Source organism: Helianthus annuus, chromosome 16 (assembly GCF_002127325.2).
Source record: "Helianthus annuus cultivar XRQ/B chromosome 16, HanXRQr2.0-SUNRISE, whole genome shotgun sequence".
In the NCBI taxonomy this organism is placed as follows: Eukaryota; Viridiplantae; Streptophyta; class Magnoliopsida; order Asterales; family Asteraceae; genus Helianthus; species Helianthus annuus.
In genome coordinates, this window is record NC_035448.2 from 16,511,861 (window position 1) to 16,526,233 (window position 14,373).

Here is a 14,373-nt window from a genome sequence, read left to right on the forward strand (position 1 = left end):
TAGTTATCCTTTGGGCTTGTCCCCAGTTATCCTTTGGGCTTGTCCCCAGTGATCCTTTGGGCTTGTCCCCAGTTATCCTTTGGACTTGTCCCCAGTTACTAACTTATCTTTTATATTGGCTTAGTCCCAAGTTATATTCCATTTTTTCAGGTTTTCGAAGTTAAACAATTAAGGATCCTTAATCCTTATTATCCATTAAAGTTTTACTTATGGTTATCCTGATTAAAGGTTAGGATCCTAACTTGGATCCTCAGGTATGATCCTTAACTATTTTTAATTTCACTCATTATTCATTTGAATAACCCTTAGACCTTGACAACTGAACCTATGAGTCTTAAATAAACTACCTTGAAAATTTTCGATTATAGGATATTTGATCCAGGATCATATCCTAAATCTCTTAAACATAATTTGCTTAACTTTTCTTACTCAAATAAATACATTTCTAAACAAGCAGAAAATAAGAGGATAAGCAAAGGATAACAACACGAGATAAGCCAAAAAGATTAGAGTTATTTTATTAACAAAGGATTTTAAACCCTTTAAAGTTGTCAAAATTGCCGACCCACGTTTCTACCAGCAAAACGTGGCCCGTCCACATGGGTTGGCAAAGGGTGTCCATTGTTTGTGCGGTCATAGCATGCAGGTAAATAAAAGCGGCAGGATCACAAAGGCTTCATCCCCCAAACAGAGGATCCCTCCACCGTTTGCAATCCTACCTATTGTCTGAAGGATCCTGGATCCTTAATCCTAAAACTATTGTTCAAGTTACAGACCATCAAATTGTTCGAAACAAACTACCATCAAACAAAAAAATTGGGCTCCGGCTATGTCTCGAAATTTCCATCATCGCCCAATCCTGCAGCTCAAACCTTCGCTGCACCATCACCACCAGCTCCACTTGCTTCTCCCTGATCCTTGCCAGCATCACCACCTTCAAGCATTGGGATCTCCTCAGCTTCGTCATCATCCTCCAACTCTGCTAACCTTGCCTTCCAGCCCTCCACGTCCCATGTGCTTTTGTCGAAGGCAGGATCCTGAGCCTCCGCAGCCATCTGCAATTGGATCTTATACATAGCTATTGCGGCAGAGACCCTGGCATCCTGGGTGATCTCCTGCTTCTCACAATCCAAGTTGATCAGCATTTTGGCAGCTTCATCCTTGGTAGCCCGGAGCTCCTTCTCAAGATCAGCAATCTTGAGATCCTTCAGCACACCCATCTGTTGGAGGTCGGCAATTTGGCGGTCTTGATCCTCAACGTGGCCAATATATGTTTCTATTTCAGCGAGTTTCTGCAGAAAGGGAAAAGGGTAAGTTCAGGACCAGGTGATCCTCAAACAAGCAGGATATACAAGCAGGATATACAAGCAGGAGCAGTGATCCTTACTTCGTTAACGTAATCAAGAAACTGTTGGCGGAGCAGGGGAAATCCTTGAAGATCCTTAGAGGCCTTTCTCTTCTTTCCTTTACCCCTAATAGGTGCTTTAGGGGCTGAAGCAGTTGGGCTGGCAGCAGGAGTCTTCTTCCTTGCAGATTTGACATTAGCAAGATCATCAATGCCAAACTTTGAGGCAGACTTAGAAGATTTTCCAGCGCCTACACAACCAAAATAAGATAAGTATTCTAACTAATTTAGAAATCCTACATAGAATTACTTTCTAAATAAGGATACTTACTTGACATTGTGACAGAGGCAGAGGATACTTCTTGGGAATCTTGAGTAGCAACTTGAAAACTTCTTGTCTCCGGATCAAGCTTCTTGAAGGCCAAAAGCCTCTCTTTTGCAGTAGGTGTCAGCTTCAGATGAGAGATGGAGATAGCTGCACAATAAACAAAAAACAAAGAAAATATTAGTGATCCTCATCCTAAGGAACAAATCTGATGGTGATCCTTCTAGGATCCTCTATCCTACCATGAGTAGCCCACTCCTTGGGTAGATCCTTCCCATCAGGGATGGTATCCCTCCTAACAAAGAAGAACCGTCGCTTCCAATTCGTGTCATTCTTGGTGACCTTGAGAACAGGGTGATCCTCTCTGGCTTTCCGTTTAAACAAATATCGACAGGATCCAAACGTTGTGAGATCATACATCTCAGCCAGCTCCGCCATTCCTAAATCAATCCCTTCCTGCTCAATGATCCTTTCAAGGGTATATAAAACCCTCCAGATCATTGGCATGGCCTGGATATAGGAGATGCCGGTAAGGGAAAAGAAGGACTGGGTGAATTGAGGAAAAGGATACGAATATCCTATTAAGAACGGAGTAACGGGAAAGGCTACCCAAGTATCAGAAATAAAGTCACTCAAAGCAGTGGGAGTGAAGGACTTGAAGATGGTGTTCGCCGGAAAACAATGACGGATTCTATCAACCTGAGGATCAGTAAAACAGCACCTCTCGGTGGGAGAGTCTTTGATGATCCCTTGACCTTTCAAGGGACTGTTCTTCTCAGGATCCTTATGAGGGGAATTCTGGAGCAACATATTTGCAGAAGAATGGAAAGAGACAGACAAACAGAGTAAGAGAAGGAAGAAAAGAGGAGAATACCTGATCAATCTTCGGACGAGATTATAAAGGGAGTTTCTCTTGAATTTAAATGCAAATTGATCCTATCTCTATCTCCTATTTATAATGATGATCTGTAGGGCTGTCACTTCTGTGACGTAAGAATTGCAACGGCTAGTCCAACTTCAACGGCTAGTTATCCGATTAACTTGTTGCGGATAAGATCAAGCAAAATATAACTCATTTATTTACAATATTACTCCTTATATTTTGGGGGCAATTGTTAGGGCTGGATTTTAATGGCATATGATCCTTACATGTGATCCTAACCAGCGATCCTTATTTCTTTGGCAGATAGTGATCCTCAGAAGAGTTCCAGGATCAGGATCACGGACCATCATAGGGATCCTCATGCTAACAGTTGTTTTCATTGGATTTAATGTTATCTTGCAGGAATGTCTAGCAGGATCCGCTCTTAGCAACGTAATCAAGGGACTCGTCTTTACAACTTTGGCATATGCTTATTTAGAGATGAACGTTGTAGAGGATATGGAAACTCAGCATGATTTAAGGGCGATAATTTAGGCTAGATTTACTTTTATTCCTAAAGGGGTAATGAGCTGATAGTTAGTCTATTTACCTAAAATAGGGCTACTCACACTTGTATATATAGCACTCTTCCACATTCGGAAGACACACAACACATTCCTCACACGCTTAGACACATTACTAAAGTGATCCTTGTACTCAGCTCGTTACCATCCGAAGTTGTAATCATTATTTGTTATATTGAAGTTTGGTGATCGGTAGTTGCCATCACCCGAGGTTTTTTATGCCGGAGATCATTCATTGATCAAGGGCTTTTTCCTTGTATAAATCGTTGTGTCACTTGCGTATTTCATACTAAAGTGATCCTTTACTTTTTCATCAAACCAAGCATCATTCCCCGATTAAATAGAGTTTGGTTGCATTATCCTAGTGTGATTTTTTGACCAAAACAGCAGGATACAGGTGTCAACCATGCCATGGCCAGAGAGTTGCAAAAGTTGAAGGATATGATATCAAGTGTTCCGGGAGTGGTCAAACCTATCCCAGAGATTGCAGATGGAAGCCATAAGATATCTCGTTTTGCACCACCGATCTGTGATGCTGAGATACCCAAAAGGTTCCATGTGCCAACCATGAAGCTGTATGATGATTCGACGGATCCTGAAGAACACATAGCACAATACAGGGAGAGGATGGAGAACAGTCCAATCCCAGAAAGGTTAAAGGAAGCATGCCTATGCAAAGGATTCGGATCCACTCTCACAGGATCTGCTCTTAAATGGCTGCTAAGTCTTCCTCCCTATTCTATTACTTCATTTGCTAATCTAGTTAACCTGTTCAATAGTCAGTTTTCTTGTAGTAGAAAATTTGAACGTTTAACTAGTGATTTATATAGGATAACCCAGGGTCATAATGAATCATTAAGGGATTACATTACCAAATTTAGTAAAGAATCCTTAGACATTCCCAACCTGGACATAGCCACGGCTGTTGAGGCCTTCAAAATGGGATTGCTTAGGGATTCATTGTTCTATGATGATCTTGTTATGACACCATGCAGGAACTTGGATGAGGTAAGAACCCGGGCACTCAGGTTCATCCGGTTAGAGGATGACAAGAGGATCCAGGAGAGATTAGCAGGATCCTCAAAACAAGAGAAGCAAGGATCCTCGTTCAAGAACAACAAATTCAGATGCTATAACAGATCTGACAACCAGAACGTGCACGCTGTTGAACAAGAAGAGGATGATGAGGATTATCCTCCAATTTCTGAATATTGTTTTTCTGTTGATAACAATGAACTAATCCTTGCGATGCAGAACCTAGGTGATAAAGCTAGATGGCCTAGGAAAAATGACAGGCCAGCTGCAACCAAAGATAAATCAAAGTGGTGTGCCTACCACGAAGATTTTGGGCATCTCACAGAAGAATGCATTGCACTAAGAAAGGAAATTGGATACTTGTTGAGCAAGGGGCATCTAAAAGAATTATTGGGGAGAAAAAAGTCAAGGACTCAGGATCCTGAAAGGATCCCTGAGAAAGCTCCGGCCCCTCCAGCAGATGCACAAGTAATAAACTTTATTTCTGGAGGATCGGACATTTGTGGCACATCCTTCTCAGCAGCTAAAAGGCATGCAAAGGAAACTAAAATGGATAGTGGAGAAAGACCCGTTCGAACATCAAGCGTCTCCGAAGGAAAAGTCATAACCTTTGATGAGGATGATCGTGTTGATATCCAGGATCCTCATCATGATGGTTTAGTTATTACTCTTTTCATTTCTAACCATTTTGGTCGCAGGATCCTTATAGACGGAGGAAGCTCAGTGAACATTATCCAGCTTGATGTTCTAAAGAAGATGGGTATCCCCGAATCAGATATCATACCAAGATCCTCCGTACTCGTGGGATTCAGTGGCGAAACTAAGAATACCCTAGGGGACATCAAACTCCCAATATACATCGAAGGCCTACATTCTTATCAAAAATTTTGTGTTATTGACTGTTTATCTTGTTGTAATGTTATCCTTGGCAGGCCCTGGATACACGATATGAAGGCAGTCCCATCTACCTACCACCAATGTGTGAAGCTCCCTAGTCCTTGGGGAATAGTGAAGATTGATAGTGATCAGCAGGAGGCTAAGAACTGCTACACTTCATCGATGAAACCAGCCTCGAAGTCAAGGGAGCATTAGCAATCAAAGTGTCCTCCAAGGGATGTCTTGGAGGCAAGAGAGCAGGACGCGGTAGAAATCCTTATGGATCCTGATGATCCTGAATCCAAAATCTATATCGGATCAGGGATCCTTGGCAGAATGAAAGAAGACCTCATATCCTTCCTCAAAAGGAGGAAAACTACCTTTGCATGGAAACATGAAGATATGACAGGTATATCTAAGGATATTATCACTCATAAACTTGGCATTGACAGGTCATTCAAGCCAATCCATAAAAAAAGGAGGAAGTTTGCACCAGAAAGAAATGCCATTATCCAGGAAGAGGTAGAGAAATTGCTCCGAGCAGGTATGATTAGAGAGGTCAACTATCCAAGATGGTTGGCCAATGTGGTTGTTGTTCAAAAGAAAAACGGAAAGTGGAGGGTATGTGTCGATTTTACAGATTTAAATAAGGCATGTCCCAAGGATCCTTTCCCATTACCCCACATTGACTCCATGGTGGATGCAACGGCGGGTCATGAACTGTTGACTTTTATGGATGCTTCATCTGGATTTCAACAAATTCAGATGGAACCATCTGATCAAGAGGATACGGCCTTTATGACTCCAACCGGTATATATTGTTATATTGCTATGCCGTTTGGATTAAGGAATGCAGGTGCAACATATCAAAGGCTGGTGAATATGATGTTCAAGAATCAGATTGGGCAAACTATGGAGGTTTACATAGATGATATGGTGGTAAAATCCGTTAAAGCTGAGGATCACCTAAGGGACTTGGAGGAAGCATTCGATATCCTTGACTAATATAACATGAAACTTAATCCTTCAAAATGTCACTTTGGTGTTAAAGCAGGTAAATTCTTAGAATACATGGTAACCAAGAGAGGCATTGAAGCTAGCCCGGAACAAATCAAAGCATTAGTGAATATCAAATCTCCTGCCAATGCTAAGGATGTCCTGAGGCTAACAGGCAGGATAGCAGCTTTGAACAGATTTATATCCAAATCCTCAGAGAAGTGCAAAGAATTCTATGATGTCCTAAGGAAAAACAAGAAATTTGAGTGGACTGAGAAGCATGAAAATGCTTTAAGAGCTCTCAAAGATTACCTATCCTCAGCCCCGGCCTTGATGAAACCAGAAAAAGGCGATGTGCTATCCTTGTATCTTGCAGTATCCTCAAAAGCAGTAAGTGCAGTCCTTGTTAAGGATCATGAAGGTACACAACATCCTGTCTATTATGTAAGTAAGAGTTTTCTTGATGCCGAATCCAGGTATTCACACCTTGAAAAGCTTATCCTTGCTTTAATTATGGCATCTACTAAGTTGAGACATTATTTTGAAACTCATGTTAGTGTTGTTAAAACTAATTTTCCAATTAAGAATGTCCTCAGGAAACCAGAATTGTCAGGAAGGATGGCTAAGTGGGCAGTGAAGCTTAGTGCATATGATATAAGATATGAGCCCAGGACAGCCATCAAATCCCAAGCATTAGCTGACTTTGTGGCTGATTTCAGTAGTGATTTACAAAAGGAAGCTGAGTTAGAAGTCCAGCAGCTAGAGGAGACCAAGGATCCTTGGATACTCTATAATGATGGATCCTCAAATGTAAAAGGCACAGGGCTTGGAATACTACTAAAATTGCCACAGGGGGACATAATACCCCACTCTATAGCTTGTGAGTTCCAAACCACAAATAATGAGGCTGAGTATGAAGCCTTGATTGCTGGTTTGCAAATTGCTAAGCATATGGGGATCAGGTATCTTGAGGTACATGTAGATTCATTGTTAATCACCAATCACTTTAATGGATCCTATGCTGTTAAAGGTGAAAAGCTAACCAAATATTTGGAGATAGTCAAAGAATTGGCACTCTCTTTTGTTTTCTTTAGTTTGACACAGGTACCAAGGGAAGAAAATACAGAAGCTGATGCATTGGCTAATTTAGGATCATCTTTGAAGATCCCGGAGGATATAAGCATTCCCATTATCCATATCCTGGCTCCCGCCATTGTGATAACTCGAATTTCCAAGATTCTATTACGCATTTATTGCACGTTTATTGATTGTTTAATTGTTTGCTTGCACAATTGGTTTGCTATGAAACTGTATACGTTTTGATACAATATAGTGTTTTGTGGTTGTGCATGGTTATGTTTTACTTGTGAAAGATGTGACAAATAATGGAATGTGGTGTTGAAACTGTAATAAATAATACTTAAGGGTGTTTAGGGTTGATAGTGAAACTTTAACAACTCATAACCCTAATCCCCTTCCCTAATCATTCACTAATCATTCACAAAGAATCAAAACACGTACTTTCACCTCCTCTAATCCTCTCTACAACCATCTTCTCATCACTCTTGGTTTCACAAGTCTTTTGCATCAAGTTTAATCCTTCAATCCATTTAGAATCAATCAAGGTAATTGTTTAATCATTGTTTATTGATTGTTTGATTGTCATCTATTCTTGATTCTTGTAGTATGTGTAAACCCTAGATTTGATTTGATGGTTCTGTGTTTAATTTGAATCTTGATTATTGAAATGATGATGATGATTAGGGTATGCTTGGTAGATTGATCCTCTGATGACTGTTGTTGTTATGTATCGATTGATTGATTGATCCTGCGTTGTGAAAGTATGTAACTAGGGTTTCTGAATCGTAGAAAAGTAAAAAACGTAATTGTTGAATGTACATGTGTAACTGTTTCAATCGCAATTTTGATTGTCTGAGTTTTGATAAAATATGTTAGTCAATGAAATAGTCTGAGTTTTGATAGTAAAACACATGATGTCCGAGCTTTATAAGTGTTAATGGTTGTCCGAGATTTTGAATAAAGCATAGAAGGTCCGAGTTCTTTTGATGGGGGACTTGGTCCGAAGTTTAACTACATAAACATGCATGTCCGAGTTTAAGAGGGGGATATGAAGTCCGAGCTTCTTGAATCCCACACTAGTCCGACTTTAGGATAGAAGATACCCTTGGTCCGAGTTTCAAACAAAGCTAAAGAGGTCCGACCTTTTTATCAAGGATGTGCTGTCCGAGGTTTTGAAAGGACAAGCTCCTTGTCCGAGTTTGTAATAGAGGCCTTGGTCAGACTTTTGATTAGTGTGCTGATGTCCGAGTTCTTGATCATGTGTTATCCGAGTTTTTTTGTGGGTTAACCCTTAGCCCGACTTTTAAGTGTTTTATGTGAAGCTTGTGTCCGACTTTCTTTAGATGAAGCATTAGTTCCGAGTTTTGAGCAAAGAACAAGGTCCGACCTTGTGGCCTTGCCCATTTGGTCCGAGTTTTTGGTTACAAAACAGGAGGTCCGACCTTGTGACCCTTCCCTTGTTCTTGCCCGAGTTTATGGCCCCAAAACCCCCACCCCTGGTCCGAATTTTGTAATGAAATGACACAGAGTCCGAGTTTGTAAGGGGGGGAGGCATGTCAGAGTTTTATTAAGGATTTGGTCCAAGTTTCATGATTGATAGGCATGATCTGATCTTTTTGTTGATGATACGCATGTTCAAGATTGATTGAATTAGTGTTGTCTGGATTTATAAGTGAAGTATGAGGGTTTACCTGTAAACACATGTGTTAGAGCTTACTGTGTGATCTGTTTATGATTTGCATGCTATTGAATGTTGCTGCATGATTCTATATGTGAGAATAATCCTTATTATATCATCCTGTACACAAATGTCACACGAATCACAACTGCTTGACATCATAGATTTGTAAACCCTAATTTGATGCAAACACTTACATCATATCATATGCAACATACTCTAGGTCGTGTGTAACGGACTTAGATGTTTGAAAACCCTAGAGCATAGCATACCGAGCAAACCAAGGTGAGTTCACACAGCCAAGGCATGGGGTTCCCAGGGTGGGAATGGGATTGGATTACTTTATTGTACATACTCAGTTGATAGAACCTAACGATAAGAATACGACTAGACTAGTAACACTTATTGAACTGATCTTCGCACACCTGCCAAGGGTTGGCCGCGATATTATGACTGACTTCGCACACCAGCCTTTGGAAGGCCGCGAACTGAATTTACTAAGCTTCGTGCACCTGCCTGGTAGGCCGCGATACAGATAAACCTAGTCTAGAATACTCGGGATGAACATCCCCTAATATCTTCGCACACCTGCCTGGGAGGCCGCGATGGAAACTAATACGATACATGACATAACGAACGAACATACTACTACTCGCACTATACTATTACTGAACTGTTAACTGTGAACTCGCTCAACTAGTTGTTGATCCTCTGTTACATGCCTTGCAGGTCGTTAGATACATGGAGCTTGCACAGGGAGGAGCAGGTCGTTGTGGAGCATGGATCTTGGATGCCATGTTAAAACATTTAAACATTTGAACTTATGTTACACATTGGGTTTTCATACTTATGCTTCCGCTATATTTTGAAACTATGATTATGTTTTGAACACCTATCGTATTGAATGATTGGTTTACATTTATTATACTTGATATTAATTACATGTTCAATATGATTGGTGGCTTGATCCTGGTCAGTCACGCTCCCAAGCGGTGATACTCCGCAGGTGGATTTTGGGGGTGTGACAGATTGGTATCAGAGCCATTGGTTATAGAGAACTTGGTTTTAATATGGGAAAACGTTTTTTATTAAAACCAGACTATAACCAGAACAGTGCTCTCAACGATACACAACGACGCTTCGCTCCACGTGCAAGACTCGACATACTAGGTAATAAGGTTTATGTTTATTGCCTACATGCTAGAATTGCATAGAACTTTGCTCGTAGTATGCTTACATTACTCTGCTCACTACTTGTTATTGCTTGAGAACACTTACGTGCTTACACTCTTCTGTCATCGCACTATTCGCGAACCTTTCTCACTTATGTTGCCTTTGATGTGAAGATCAATGGCCGGACGAATCAACATGACTCAAGCCCAGCTAGAGGCTCTCGTTCAAGCTCAAGTTGCTGCGGCACTTGCAGCTGCTCAAGCAGGTAGTATACCCTGCAGTATAGACACACACTAAGATCTTTAGATCCTACATTAACTCTTGTGATTAACCTTGTCCTATTCGTACACAATAGGTCAACACGCTCAGCAGCCCGTCTGCACTTTCAAGAACTTCATGGACTGTCGTCCAAGCTCATTCAGTGGCACCGAGGGGGCAGTGGGACTCCTCCATTGGTTTGAGAAGCTAGAATCTGTGTTCGAAATGTGTGAATGCCCTGAGGCTCGCAGGGTTAAGTACGCCACTGGTACTTTGGAAGGAATCGCGTTGACTTGGTGGAACGCGCAAGTACAGATCCTAGGGTTGGCAGCTGCTAACGCCACCCCTTGGAATGATTTCAAAGAATTGATCAAAAGGGAATACTGCACTCGTGAAGACATTCACAAGCTGGAAGATGAACTGTATCACTTGAAAATGGTTGGGTCAGAGATTGAAGCTTATACTAAGAGGTCGAACGAGCTGGCCGTTCTGTGTCCAACTATGGTGGACCCTCCAAACAAGCGCATCGAGTTGTACCTCAAGGGTTTGGCACCAGAAATCCAGAGCCACGTAACATCGGCCAATCTTGACAACATCCAGGCTATTCAACGCCTCGCTCATCGCATCACAGATCAGGCAGTGGAACAGAATAGACTGCCAAAACGTATCAAGGCTACCACTACTGCTGTCACTACTTCTGCTACTCCCAGTGACAACAAGAGACAATGGGAGGGGGATTCCAGCAAGGGATCAGTTTCTGTTCAGTCTCAGCAGCGCAAGATAAATGACTACCAGAATCCGAGTCAGCAATCATCTGGCAGTCAGGGGCAGGGTGGATATCGGGGAATTCACCCACTGTGTAATAAGTGCAACAGACACCACAGCGGAAGATGCCGCAGGGAACGTTGTCAAAGATGCCTCAAGATGGGTCATGAGGCTAAGGATTGTAGAAGCTCACGGCCAGCAAATCAGAACCAGCAACTCCCACCGCCAGCTCCACAGAACCAGCACCAGCAGCCACAGCGTGGAAACCGGGGATGTTTCTAGTGTGGGGCTGAAGGCCACTACAAACGTGATTGCCCTCAATTGAACCAGAACCAGAATCGCAACAACAACAATCAGGGCAACGGGAACAACAACAACAACAACAACAACAACAACGGGGGAAACAACAACAACAATGGCAACGAAGCTCGGGGTCGTGCTTTTGTGTTGGGTCGAGGAGATGCAGTGAATGATCCCAATGTGGTTATGGGTAAGTTTCTTCTCGATGATATTTATGTTACTGTCTTATTTGATTCGGGTGCTGATACAAGTTATATGTCCTTGAAAATGAGTAAATTGTTAAAACGTACCCCAACACCCCTAAACACCAAACATGTCGTAGAACTAGCAAATGGTAAAAGTGTAGAAGCTGCACATGTAATCAAGGGTTGTAGTATTGTTCTAGCTGGTCAGACCTTCTCGATTGATCTTATACCCATAGTTTTGGGTAGTTTCGACGTCGTCATCGGTATGGATTGGTTATCCCAGCATCACGCAGAGATTTTATGCAAGGAAAAGGTCATTCGTATTCCTCGTTCTAGTCAAGAACCTCTCGAAGTTCAAGGCGACAAGAGTGGTGCCGTGGTTGGCATCATTTCTTTCTTGAAGGCGCAGAAATGTTTACGAAAGGGTCACACGGCCATACTGGCACTTGTCACTGACGCATCAGCAAAGGAAAAGAAGCTGGAGGATATTCCAGTTGTACGTGACTTCCATCAGGTGTTTCCTGAGGATTTACCCGGTTTACCGCCTCATCGCCAGGTCGAATTCCAGATTGAGTTAGCTCCTGGAGCAGCCCCAATAGCCCGCGCACCGTATCGTCTAGCACCAACCGAACTGGAAGAACTGTCAAAGCAGTTGCAAGAGCTCTTGGAAAAGGGTTTTATTCGTCCAAGCTCATCGCCTTGGGGAGCTCCAGTACTTTTTGTGAAAAAGAAGGATGGCACGTTCAGAATGTGCATCGACTACCGTGAACTCAACAAGGTGACGGTGAAGAACCGTTATCCTCTTCCACGTATAGATGACTTATTCGACCAGTTGCAAGGGTCGTGTTATTACTCCAAGATTGATCTGAGGTCAGGGTATCATCAGCTGAGAGTCCGGGATGAGGACGTCTCTAAAACCGCATTCAAAACTCGCTACGGCCATTACGAGTTTCTTGTCATGCCATTCGGGCTTACGAACGCGCCTGCAGTTTTCATGGATCTTATGAACAGGGTGTGCAAACCCTATCTTGACAAGTTCGTCATTGTCTTCATCGACGACATTCTGATCTACTCCAAGAGTCAGGAGGAACACGAGCAGCACTTACGTCTCATCTTGGAACTCCTTCGAAAGGAGCAATTGTACGCAAAGTTTTCTAAATGCGACTTCTGGCTCCGTGAAGTCCACTTTCTAGGCCATGTGGTCAACAGGGATGGGATCCATGTCGATCAATCCAAGGTAGACTCGATCAGGAACTGGCCTGCACCGCGTACACCGACAGAAATACGCCAATTCTTGGGTTTGGCGGGTTACTACAGGCGATTCATCAAAGACTTTTCGAAGATCGCGCAGCCGCTTACTATGCTGACACAGAAAGGTGTCACCTACCGTTGGGGAGATTCCCAGGAAACGGCTTTTCAGTACTTAAAGGATAGGCTTTGCAGCGCACCCATTCTCTCATTGCCTGAGGGCACGGACGATTTTGTAGTCTATTGTGACGCATCGATACAGGGGCTTGGTTGTGTATTGATGCAGCGGGATAAAGTTATTGCCTACGCCTCTCGTCAACTCAAGATTCATGAACGGAACTACACGACGCACGATTTAGAGCTGGGAGCTGTTGTTTTCGCGCTTAAGATATGGCGACACTACCTGTACGGTACCAGGTGCACGATTTACACCGATCACAGGAGTCTCGAGCATATTCTTAAGCAAAAGGATTTGAACATGCATCAACGGAGATGGGTTGAACTACTGAACGACTACGAATGCGCCATCAAGTATCATCCAGGCAAGGCCAATGTTGTGGCTGACGCCCTCAGTCGGAAAGACACTCTACCTAGACGCGTACGAGCCTTGCAGCTCACTATTCAGTCCAGTCTTCCTGCACAAATACGAACTGCTCAGATGGAAGCATTAAAGCCTGAAAACGTCAAAGCTGAAGCTTTACGCGGCTCAAGGCAACGAATGGAACAAAAGGAAGACGGCGCATACTATGTAACGGGGCGTATTTGGGTCCCACTTTATGGCGGTTTACGAGAGCTGGTTATGGACGAAGCTCACAAGTCCCGCTACTCGGTACATCCAGGGTCGGACAAAATGTACCACGACATCAGAACTACATATTGGTGGCCTAGCATGAAAGCCCACATCGCTACTTACGTCGGCAAGTGTTTGACATGTGCAAAGGTCAAAGTGGAGTATCAGAAACCAGCGGGCCTACTTCAACAACCCAGGATACCACAGTGGAAATGGGAAGAAATTTCCATGGATTTTGTTACAGGCCTACCCAGATCCCAGCGTGGGAATGACACCATATGGGTGATCGTGGATCGACTCACCAAGTCTGCACACTTCCTGGCTATAAAGGAAACGGATAAGTTCTACACTCTAGCAGACGTCTACTTGAAAGAAGTTGTTTCGAGGCACGGAGTGCCCACCTCCATCATTTCGGATCGGGATGCACGATTCACGTCAGAGCTATGGCAAGCGATGCACAAGTCTTTCGGCTCACGGTTAGACATGAGCACAGCGTATCATCCTCAGACGGATGGGCAGTCTGAGCGAACGATCCAAACTCTTGAAGACATGCTTCGGGCATGTGTTATCGATTTCGGCAACGGCTGGGAAAAGCATCTCCCGTTAGTGGAATTTTCGTATAATAACAGTTATCACACCAGCATACAAGCCGCTCCATTCGAGGCATTGTACGGACGTAAATGCCGGTCACCTCTCTGTTGGGCAGAGGTGGGGGATAGTCAGATCACGGGTCCAGAGATTGTAGTGGACGCCACGGAAAAGATTGCACAAATACGACAACGCATGGCGGCAGCACGCGACCGTCAAAAAGCATACGCGGATAAGCGTAGGAAACCGTTGGAATTTCAGGTCGGGGACCGGGTTTTACTAAAA